Here is a 12,121-nt window from a genome sequence, read left to right as displayed (position 1 = left end):
TAAATATCAATTAAGTCCATCTGGTCTAATGTGTCATTTCAGGCCTGTGTTTCCTTATTGATTTTCTGTCTGGATGATCTGTCCATTGATGAGAGTGGAGTATTAAAGTCCCCCACTATTATTGTGTTACTGCCAGTTTCTCCTTTTATGGCTGTTAGCATTTGCCTTATATATTGAGGTGCTCCTATGTTACGTGCATATATATTTATAATTGTTACATCTTCTTCTTGGATTGATCCCTTGATCATTATGTAGTGTCCTTCTTTGTCTCTTGTAACATTCTTTATTTTAGAGTCTATTTTGTCTGATGTGATTATTGCTACTCTGGCTATCTTTCAATTTCAGTTTGCATGGAATAGCTTTTTCCATTCCTTCACTGTCAGTCTGTATGTGTCCCTAGATCTGAAGTCGGTCTCTCATAGAGAGCATATATACAGCTCGTGTTTTTGTATCCATTCAGCCAGTCCATGTCTGTTTTGGTTGGAGCATTTAATCCGTTTACATTTAAGGTCATTATTTTTATTTTTTTATTTTTTTATTTTTTTTATTTTTTTCAGTATGCGGGCCCCTCACTGTTGTGGCCTCTCCCGTTGCGGAGCACAGGCTCCGGACACGCAGGCTCAGCGGCCATGGCTCACGGGCCTAGCTGCTCCGTGGTATGTGGGATCTTCCTGGACCGGGGCACGAACCTGTGTCCCCTGCATCGGCAGGCAGACTCTCAACCACTGCGCCACCAGGGACGCCCCTAAGGTCATTATTGACATGTATGTTCCTATTGCCATTTTCTTAATTGCTTTGGATTTATTTTTGAAGGTCTTTTTTCTTCCTCTTTTGTTCTCTTCTTCTGTGATTTGATGTCTATCTTTAGTGAAGTGTTTGGATTGCTTTTTCTTTTTTGTGTGTGTATCTATTGTAGGTTTTTGGTTTGTGGTTCCCATGAGGCTTTGATATAGCAGTCTATATATAAACAAGATTGTTTTAAGTTGCTGGTCTTTTAATTTCAAATGCCTTTCCAATATCCTGTATTTGTACTCTCCTCATGATTGCTGGGTTTGATAACAAATTTCTTTGTGTATGATTTCCTACCTTTATCTTTTCCTTTACCGGTGAGCTTCCCCATTTGTAATTTTCTTGATTCTATTTGTGGCCTTTTCTTTTCTACCTAGAGAAGTTCCTTCAGGGTTTGTTGTAATTCTGGTTTGATGTTGCTGCATTCTCTTAGCTTTTGCTTGTCTGTAAAACTTCTGATTTCTCCTTTGAATTTGAACGAGAGTCTTGCTGGGTAGAGTATTCTTGGTTGTAGCTTTTTCCCTTTCATCACTTTAAATATGTCATGCCACTCCCTTTTGGCCTGCAGAGTTTTTGCTGAAAAATCAGCTGATAACCTTATGTGGGTTCTCTTGTATGTTATTTGTTGCTTTTCCCTTGTTGCTGTTATTTTTTTTTTTAATTTTTATTTTTTAATAAAATTTTTATTTTTAATTTTTATCAGTTTTATTATTATGTGTCTCAGCATGTTCCTCCTTGGGTTTATCTTTTATGGGACTCTCTGTGCTTCCTGGACTTGATTGAGTGTTTTCTTTCTCATGTTAGGGAAGTTTTTGGCTATAATCTCTTCAAATATTTTCTCAGTCCCTTTCGCTCTCTCTTCTCCTTCTGGGACCCCTATAATGCGAATGTTCGTGTGTTTAATTTTGTCCCAGAGGTCTCTGAGGCTGTCTTCATTTTTTTTCATTCTTTTTTTCTGTTCTGTGGCAGTGATTTTCACCATTCTGTCTTCCAGCTCACTTATTCATTCTTCTGCCTTAGTTATTTTGCTATTGATTCCTTCTAGTGTATTTTTCATTCCAGTTATTGTATTGTTCATCTCTGTTCTTTAAACCTTCTCTTTGTTAAAAATATTGAACACTTCACGAATTTGCATGTCATCCTTGTGCAGGGACCATGCTAATCTTCTCTGTATTGTTCCAATTTTAGTATATGTACTGCTGAAGTGACCACATCTGTTCCTTTTGTCTTTTCTTGCTCTTTTCATTTGTTGTTTGACTTTCTTTAGTGGTTACATTTATATTTATTTCTCTTTGTCTTTTTTGTATTTACTGTAGGTTTTTGCTTTGTGGTTACTGTGAGGCTTACATATAATAACTTACACTCTGTTTTAAGTTGATAACAACTTAAGTGTGTTCCCACTTTAAAATCAACATTTTTACTTACTGTCCCCCTACATGTTTTATGTTTTTGATGTCATATTTTTACATCTGTTTATTTTGTGTATCCCGTAACTAATTATTGTAAACATAGTTACATTTACTACTTTTGTCTTTTAACCTTTACACTAGCTTTATAAGTAATTAATTATTACCTTTACTATATGTTTACTTTTCCAGTGAGATTTATTCTTTCATATGTGATCTTGTTACTAATTAACTCCCTTTTGAGTCTGTTTTTTCACCTATAAAATGGTATGATGATGTCTTCATCATAGGAGCTAAATTTATGTATGAAATGTATGTGAGGCTGCTTTGTAAATTATCAGCTACTTTATAAGTTTATTGTAAAATGGAAATATCCTTTCATGTCCAGTTTTTGTCACCTTGCCTTTCTGTTTATCTAGTAATCACGTATGCGTATAGATGGCACTGAGAAGATTGCTTTAAAATTACTTATTATATCGTTTTATTAATATATATTATATTTATTATTACCTATTTTATTGTTTTACTACTATATGAATGTTTGACTTCTATGTAGAATTTATTTATAGTTTGACATCATTTAGTAATTATCCAGAGACACAGACATGGTTTACTGTTACTTTTTTATGACTAGATCTATTAGTAAAGGGAGTAAGCCTCACCATATCCATTACTCTGTGCGGATGCTATGATTAACTCATCCATGACTTTATAAAGAGCTAGCCGTGGATTCCCAGTGTAAGAATATTTGCTTTAGGTTTTTTACCTCAACCTTCTGGTTTTAATTTGATTCAGTCTGAGAAAGGCAAAGTAAATCAAGGACAGAGCAGGCCTGCTTTGTGAGTTTGGATTGAAAAAATGAGAAATTCAGCCTAGACACTTACCAGTGGGGATATGTGATGTAATCAATAAAATGGTGAAGGGTTTGGATTTGTTCAGTACCCCAAAGGAGTCCTCTTTAAAACTATAAATATGCATTAACTTAGATTCCCCTATCTAGTCCACCAAATATGAAACCAGGAAGTAATTTTTTCTAATACTTTTCTGATTATAGCAGTAATATGTGAGGTGGAAGAAATCTAGAAAGTACACTTGAGCTCAGTAAAGAAAACAAAAACCCTATGACACCACTTCATAGAGATCACTGTTGTTATTTATAACCATAATCACTGTGAATAGCCTTAAAAGCTTTGTTTTGTGTGTGTTTATACCTATATCTAGATTTCATATGTAGTTGTGTATATAACTTTTGATTTGCAAAATTGAAATCATAGTGTTTTTATTACCTTAATTAAAAATATTTCCTCATTGTCACATGTATGTGAAATATTCACTATTTAGATGAACCATAATTTATCTGTGCCCTATTTTTGGACATTCTAAGTTGGCCCCCAGTTTTTGCTCTTATATGTAATGGGGGAATGAAAACAATCTTATATGTAAAAATTGGTGTGAAATTTGCTAATTATTTTATGTGGATAGGACCTAAAAATGGAATGTCTCGGTCAAAGTTACCTATAGTTTTAAGGATTTTTGAAACATATGCCAGATGTTGTCCATAAGAGTCCAATGAGAGCTCCCATTGCCATACCACTTCACCATTGTCTTACCAGCTCACCAGGTACTGTTTACTTTATGCACTGACTACAAATTATGTTCCTCTCACTATCCCAGCCTTAGTTAAAGCCTCATCATTTCTTCACAGGTTCAATTCAACAGCCTCTAGTCTTGACTCCAAAGCATTCTCCATGTTTACATGATCTTTCTCAACCAGGAATCTTATCACATCAATGGCTTCTCTATAGTCTGTATGTGAACCTGCATATTCCAGCATGTGTGCAGAGCTTGTGGTTGCACTGCCACAACCTCTCTAGCCTCATCTGTAGATACTTGCCCACTTACAGTCTTGCCTTCAGTCCTCTTAAATTATGGTGGAAGCATTCTGATCTGAGACATGATTTTTTTAATAAAAAATATTGGTTAAAATAGGGAGACATAAAAGTGATATAGTAAAAATGTTTATTATAACTTAAAACATATGTTCACATTTGTTCATCAGTCTTTTGATGTAGGGCCAAAGCCTTTCCCTTGAATGTGGCTCCACTCATCAAAGTACCTCATCAGTTTTCTTGTGTAACCACACCCATAATATGTCACTTATGAGTTCCAGTTTGAGTTTCTTTCAAGTAGAATGAATAAAAGAGCAGAATCTGGTAGGTTGTTATGATGTATCTTCCAGTCTTTTATGGCTATCTCACTCACTTGTAATTTGACAGTAATTTTATGGCAGCTAGTTTTTTTGAGTCTTTCCAAAGGATTCAACCTAGTTTTCTTAGAAACAATAACTCTTTTGGTTCACACTCATATTTCATTGGCTTATATAATATTTAATTAAATTACACAATGTTTAATTAAATTAATTAGATTCTAAGGCCAAGCATAACTGACATATACATGCTGGGAACCAATATAAATGACCCTTAGCGAGCATATCCCTCAACTGGGGGGAGGCATCAAGTGCCCTGGTCTACTGGAGAGAAACCATCAGTATTGGGCTTGAGTGTCAGTATGCCTTTCAGAGAGGATGGAGAGTGTTAATTCAGGAATGAGTTCAGTAGAAGTCAGTGAAAGAAGTTTTTCACTGACAGTTTTTCACTGTGTTTACAGCTCCTTAAGTTAGTCATAGCCTCTCCCTTCTTTATTTTTGGCCTGTTATTTGCTCTCAGATCCTTACAAATTGAATTTTGGTATCATGACTTCTTCCAGAAACCTTTTCTTCATAGATCCTCCCCTTCCAGATAGTTGTTCCCCCTGTTTTCTCACTTAGTGCCCCATGCTATAGGTTAAAGTATCCCTATATTCAACTGTGAGCCCAGTGAGACCAGGGACATGTCATTTATCTCTGATTCCATGGTCTTGACTTTTAGAAAGTATTGGATAAGTGAATTTGATTTTGCTTTTTCAGGAAGGTGGGGCAAGTTGAAAAATATAATTATATATCCTCATTATTAAGATATGTTTAATGTTTCTGAAATTTGAATAGGACTTATAATAAATGTGTTTGTTTATAACCTCAGTAGCTGTTATTGAATTGATGGTGTATCTTAAACATCAAAGCAATGAAACTGGGTTAAAAAAGCGAGATCACTTCAGGGACAACAATATTCTTCCATAACCACCCCTCCATGCTGCTGTCAGAATCTCTGTTCTGGGCCAGTGCAGCATTTCTTTTTGATGTCTAAGTTCTAAGGGTGGCTCAAGGTGGGGATCCTGTGCAGCCCGTGGGTGAGAACACAAAGACTGGAGTCAGAGTGCCTGGGTTCAGATCTTGGCCCTGCCTCATACTCTGCACCCTCGGACAAGTCAGGGCCTCCCTTTTCTCACCTATAAAATGGAGAAAGTCATAACTTTTAAATGATCCATAAAAGCCACTTAGAGCTGCTTGGCACATTCTGTGCCTTCAAGATAAGTTAATGGTTGCTATTGCTATTTTTGTGATACCAAAGAATTCATAAAAGTGATCCTATAAATAGTATAATCACAGAAGGATTTATAAAAATGCTTTCATAAATAGTAGCATCCCTTCTAATCCCTCACTGCAAGGAATTCAAAGAGGAAATACTAGGTGGGTAGATATTTGAATCTGGAATCTACCATTTACCAGCTGTAACATTCTGGACTATTTTCTTAACATCTCTTAGTCTTGATTTCTCTACCTGTAAAATAGAGATAATGACAATGCAAGACTCAGCGGGTTATTATGGATATTAAATTATAGGATGAATGTAAAATATGGCTCTTGGAAGATAATAACTGCTTGATAAATGGTATCTATCTCTGGCAGTTATAATCAGTCGCAGATTTGGTATGCAAAATAGAACTTTATTTGTTTATAACTGAATTTTCTCACCTCTTGAGCCTCCATTTTCTCCATTGGCAGGAAATGAAATTTTGCCAATTTAATGGTAAATTCAGAGACTTCCAGACACTTCCCCTCAATCTCTAGTTTGAGTAGATATTTAGTTGATTTGGGATTCTTTCCTTTTGCCTCTTACTTTACTTCTCCCTTAGGGTGAGGTTCTGGGGATTAGGTGTTATTCTGAGATCTGTGACACTTGCATTCAGATATAGGGTTTCCAATGGTGTTAGCTCTGCTGAGTGCACAGCTGAAAGTTTTCGTTCTGCCTCCTGGCCCCAGACCCTGCCGATACCTCTGGTTCCTTGGAGCCTGGTGCACCTGCTTCATCTCTGATACTTTGAGGGAAATTCTTGTTTCTCCATCACCTCACTGGAGAGTGCAGACCTGTACAGTGGCCCCCATGCATGTCCATGCTCCCCCTGTGCTGCCATGGCTCTTCCATCCCTCCAGACCCTGCTGGGTGCTGAGTTTCTCTCAGCTTCTGAACTCACCTGGGGTTTCTTTTGCTCCGTCCGCCATCTACATGGGCTTGGCTCAGAGTGCAGATGGGGAGAGAAAGGCTCTATTTCCTTCTCAGAAACCCATAACGGTATTTAACTCTTATTCTTTGCATTAGTTTTCTATTGCTGCCATAACAAATCACTGGACATTTAACAGCTCAAAACACCACACATTTATTATCTCACAGTTCTGTAGGTTAGAAGTCTAGGGTGACTTGGCTGACTTCTCAGACTTGGGTTTCACGAGGCCAAAATCAAGGTTCACTTCAGGCTTACCAGGTTGTTAGAAGAATCCAGTTTCTTGCCTTTGTAGGACTGGAATCCCCATTTCCTTGCTGAATGTCAACTGGGGGTTGTTCTCAGCTTCTTGTGGCCACCCACTTTCCTTGGCTCGTGGCTCCCTTCTTTCATCTTCAAAGCCAGCAATGGTGGGTTGAGTCCTTCTCAGATTTTGAATCTCTCTGACCTCCCCTTCTGTCTCATCTTTTCTGCCTTCCTTTTTCCATGCATCTCTCTGACTCTTCTGACTCAGGTGATTACACTGGACCCACCTCGGTAGTATCCCTGTCTTAAGGTCAGCTGATGAGTAACCTTAATCCATTTGTGAAGTCCCTTCAGAGCAATACCTAGATTAATGGCTGGATTAGTAGCCAGGAACAGGAAATGTCGGTACATCTTTAGAATTCTGCCTATAACACTCTTACCCCAAATCTCCCTTGACTCTCCTCTGTCAGTGGGGGGATAAACTGGCTAGGCATGTGTTCCTCAAAGATCATCACTTATCCTAGGAGCTCAGCTTTTGATATCTAAGAAATGTTCCAAAGTGCCAAATTATTTTTTCTATCATAGGCTTCAAGATGCTCTGGACGTCTTTCACTAAAATTAACCTTTCTCTCTGTTATATCATGTGTATCCCATGGACAGTGTGTACAGAAAGGCCTCCCTGTCTCTTTGGATGGTGGTTAAAGGATAAAATCATGCCAGTTTGGTTAATCAAACATATATTGACTATTCTGTAGACAGTGGTATGAGAGATTCTAACCTCAAGGAATTTATAACCTAGTAGGGGTGAGTTTCATTTAAATAAATACTTATAATAAATGCACAATGTGAGAAGACTGTGTAGGAATACACATGGTACTGTCAGAACCTAGAGGAGGCTGGGACTTTCAATTGAGAGGTGAAGGTTTAAGAAACAGTGGCGTATAGGCAGGCCTAGAAGAAAAGTGGTGGCTGAGAAATAATTTTACATGCTTGCAATCTGCGAAGTATTTTTCTATACTGAATTTCATTTAGTAATCACAGTTACTTTTTGCGGTAGGGATTGTAGTATTTGTGTTACAGATATAGGAGGTAAGGCTGAGAAACTTGCTCGAAATCAGATTCCATCTTTGACTGAGATTGAACCCTTGATCTAACTCCAGATATGTGCTTTTTTACTAATCACATTAAGATGAGCGGGAATGGGGGGGTGAGGGGCAAACCATGTGGCGAGAACTGGGTAAGCAAAGGTAGTAAGGTGGCTAATATGGTGTGTACAGTAGCTAGCCTTCAATAGCCTCTTATGATACCCACCTATGGGTATTGACACCTTTGTATAGTCCCCCACCGAACTGGATTGGGCTGGCCTGTGAAACCAATAGGATATTACAAATGATGATGTGTGATTCTGAGGCTAGGTCAAAACAGACCTTGTAGCTTGCAGCTGGCTTTCCTGAGTCTCTCGCTCTGAAGGGAAATAGCTACCATGCCCTAAGAGACCAGCGTCCCTCTGGGGAGGCTCACGTGGCAAGGCCATAGGAAAGCCATCTTGGCAGCAGGTCTTCCAGTCCCAGTCAGGTCTTCAGATGACTGCATCCCTGTGGGAGACCCTGAACTAGAATCAGCCGGTTAAACTGCTGTCAGATTCCTGACCCACAGAAACCGTTGTGAGGTATTTATTGTCGTTTTAAGCTACAAGGTTTGGGGCTAACTTGTTTCACAGTAATAGGTAACTAATACAGCATAGGTTTTAAAAGAGTAAGTAATTAATCTTATTTAAATAGTGTTGAACAGATTGTAAGAAACCTGCCCTGCAATCTAAGAACCTTAGTGTTTATTCTGTAAACATGAGGGAGACACTGAAGGGTTTCGAACAGAAGAGCGCTTAGAAAAATAGAATATTGGAGAGTCTCTTATGTATGGAATATTTACAAATTAACTGACTTCCTTGCCATTTGGGCCTGGAAAGCAGTCGCTGAGGAGTTAAACATCTTCTAAATACTTCCGTCTCATCTTTTTCTGAGTCTGAAAATCTGTATCTCACTCTTTGAGTCCTAGGAATCATATTTTATTTTTATTTTTCTAATTAGTGGAGAGCTTCCTACTTCCAGCATTCCTGCAAGGCTAGCATGAGCCCCTGAAAGATGTCTTGTCCTAAGAGTGTGATAGAGGCAGACCCATGGGTCACCACCAGAAGAAAATGTACATGGTGTGAGCATGTGATTAGATTTCAGCCAAACATAGGAACAGGGAAAAGTGTGTAGTAGAAACTCTGATCTGGAGCCTCTGTTCTCTGGCCTTCTGGTGCAGTCACATCCTCGGTTAGTTCTGCCTGAAGCTTGGGGGCAGAATGATACAGTGGAAAGTACAGTATATTAGAGAGTCTGAAGAGGAAAGTGCGAGTTCTCACTGTGCCACTGACAAGCTGTGTGATCTTGGGCAAATATCGAATCCCCTGGGTCTCAGTATCTCTGCCCGTAAAATGAGGAAGGGTTGGATTAGATGATTCCTAAGGTTCATCCTAATTACAATGTTCCATGACTTAGGATTCCTTTTATGTGATATCTCCATCAAAACTGGGAGAGTTCAGAGTGATAATCTGACTATTTCTAAAGGGAATAGGACAAGTACCATAACCAAAAATGTTCCTTGGAAAAGTTTGTATTGTTATTAGATACAATGTATATCCGTTTGCTTAGTTTTCTGTGTAACATGAGTATTCCTTTGTAATTATAAGAATTACTTAATTTCTAAAAGGTTTGATTTCCCACCATAGAGGTTATGGTGGGAAAAATTAGAAATGCTGCCTGCCATTCATGCATTAACAATACATAAGTCAGTAAATGAGTCCGTGCCATAGGTATTGTTCAGTGTGATTTCTATTCTGTTTAATAATTGCAATTTTAATTGATAATTGTGATTTATACCATCATCTTAACACCTTACAGGAGATGCGGCCCCCTGCCTACTAATTTAGACTGATCTTAGTTTTGGTGCAACATTGGTATGTAATAGGATGCTTGGAAATTGCAGTTTGTAGCTATTACAGATTTTCTTTTCAGGATTGGTAAGTGGAGACACCCCTTACAGAACCCTACAGGGTAATGAAATCCATTAATTAATCACAAACTGTGTATTTTAGCTTCCATTGTAATTGTAAATCGTTTTCACCAAGGCTGTTTTGCCCACTTTTTTCTCTTTCTCCTTTTTCCCCCATCCATCTCTCAGAAGACTGGTGAAAATGCAACCAGGTAAGCAAGCAGATAAATGAAAATGAAGAAAATCAAGTGGCCTAGATGTTTTAAGAGCTACATAAACTCAAACTCTGGTGATTCTGGAGTTTATCGGAGTGTGGGGAGGGGAGGGGAGGGAGGTAGGTCACCAGGTACAGTAGCTTGCCCTGTCTGAGCATGTAACCCCAACTTCAGACACTGGCAGACAGGATGACAAGCAGAAGTAAATAGTTGGTGCTGGGTGTATGAAAGGAAGTATTTTCACATCAGTCCTTCCACTGTGGACCCTATTTACACACTCCAATAGGTTATTTTTTTCTTTTTCTAGACTCCTTTCATTCTAAGAGGATTACACCCTCCATTGCTTTCGGTCCACAAATCCTCCAATGCCATTTGATCGGCATGTTTGTGACATTTTTGTTTGGATCAGGATTTGACCATACCTCTAGTGGTCTGAGGAGGGTGGCAAGTGTTGCTGGGTGGCCAGAATAGCCAGAGGGTGGTGTGAATTCATTGCTAAATTGTAGAACAGTGCCAGAAGGATGCTGAGATTCTTCTTCTTTTATTCTTTTCAAAACCCTGACTTGAAACAGATACAAACTCCTTAACTTACTGATGCAAAACTCTGTCTCCTAAGGCTGTGGTTTTTAAACTTGAGTTACCAACCCAGAAACGCAGACTTTCTGATTCAGTAAGTATGAAATAAGGCCTGATAATTTGCATTTCTAACAAGTTTCCCGGTGTTGCGGATACTGCTGGTCCCATTTTGGGAACTGCTGTCTTAAAGATTCTCCCAACCTGGAGCAATTGGAAATCAGGCTACAGTCCCCCCAGGGTTTCTCAATTTTCTCACTCCTTTGAGGCCAGCTTGGCTCTGCCCCACTGTCCCTTGGGCCTGGGGTCATGGGTGTGTGCTCATATCCTGTCCTTCAGACCCAGAGTGTCCCAGACAGCTGAGAACTCTGGGACACCCAACCATCTGAATTTCCGAACACAGTATAAAACCAGAGATTTGGCACGGAAGTTGTGATCCCCCATGACCTTAGGAACATTGTCATTTAATCTTGAAAATAACACTCTAGGTGGGGAGCATTCTCACTTTTATCTATGAGGAATTGAAACTGAAGAAGTTGAAATTACTTGCCCAGAAGTAAATTGCTGAACTGGTGTTTGAACCCAGGATTATGGCTTCAGTGCCTGATTTTCCTTTACCTACGTCTCTGTTTCTCCTGGGTTCCATTTTGACCTCTTTCCTCATTTTTATGTAGCCAAGATTACAAAGACGCTCTTTAATTAGGGTTTGAATTATGACTTACATAAACATATGTGTGTATTTATGTATATGTGATTATATATACACACACACATGCTCCTTGCTTCATTTTTATTATTTTGCATGTATTTGTAGTGTAGTATAGTATATAATATGCATCCTTGAAGTTGCCCTAAAGCAGTTTAGGAACAGGGCAAGGAATACATATATACCCCTAAGTCTAGTGAACTCGTGCACATACACATTACTCATCCACACACAAACTGGCTTTTCCTCCATGCCTCACATTAAGTCTAAGAAACTCTGTCTCTTTGGTTGCCATTGACTCATACTAAGTTCCAGCCATGCCCTTGACTGCCATCAGTAAATGGAATGAAAATTGCCTTCGCTGCCCTGCCCTCCTTGCGTTATCCGCAGTGCTTCACCATAAAGGAGGAGATTTAAGTCATCCTTTAGTTCTGGTGGGAGAGAGTTGGCAGGTCTGTATTGACAGATCCACTCTGTTGGAAAATAAGAACAAGCTCTGAGGGCTTTGAGGGTGTGTCTGCAGTGAGTCTATATACTTTGTCCACATTAATAGCAATGCAGGGTTTTTTTCCTTTCCTAAAGAAAACAGCTCTTTTTCCACTGAGGGGTGGACAGGGGGAACAAACCAAAAAACAAAAATTCTGGCGTCTGCTGTTGAAGGCTATAGTGAACAAGGACCTGGGTTACAGGAAGAATGGTGATAAGAAGGAAAA

The 12,121-nt window shown here is 38.8% G+C and overlaps 1 protein-coding gene and 1 non-coding gene across 4 annotated transcripts in view; one reads left to right on the top strand and one right to left on the bottom strand.

Moving 5' to 3' along the window:
• The window catches only part of TMEM108 (transmembrane protein 108), a 373,675-nt gene that overhangs the window by 90,771 nt on the left and 270,783 nt on the right, over positions 1 to 12,121 (top strand). The window lies entirely within an intron of this gene.
• On the bottom strand, positions 1,895 to 2,001 carry LOC137225652 (U6 spliceosomal RNA). Its single transcript, XR_010943958.1, has one exon. It is a non-coding gene; the product is annotated as a U6 spliceosomal RNA (small nuclear RNA).

The sequence above is a fragment of the Pseudorca crassidens genome, chromosome 5 (assembly GCF_039906515.1).
Source record: "Pseudorca crassidens isolate mPseCra1 chromosome 5, mPseCra1.hap1, whole genome shotgun sequence".
Classification (NCBI taxonomy): Eukaryota; Metazoa; Chordata; class Mammalia; order Artiodactyla; family Delphinidae; genus Pseudorca; species Pseudorca crassidens.
This window is presented reverse-complemented; position numbering and strand designations above follow the sequence as displayed.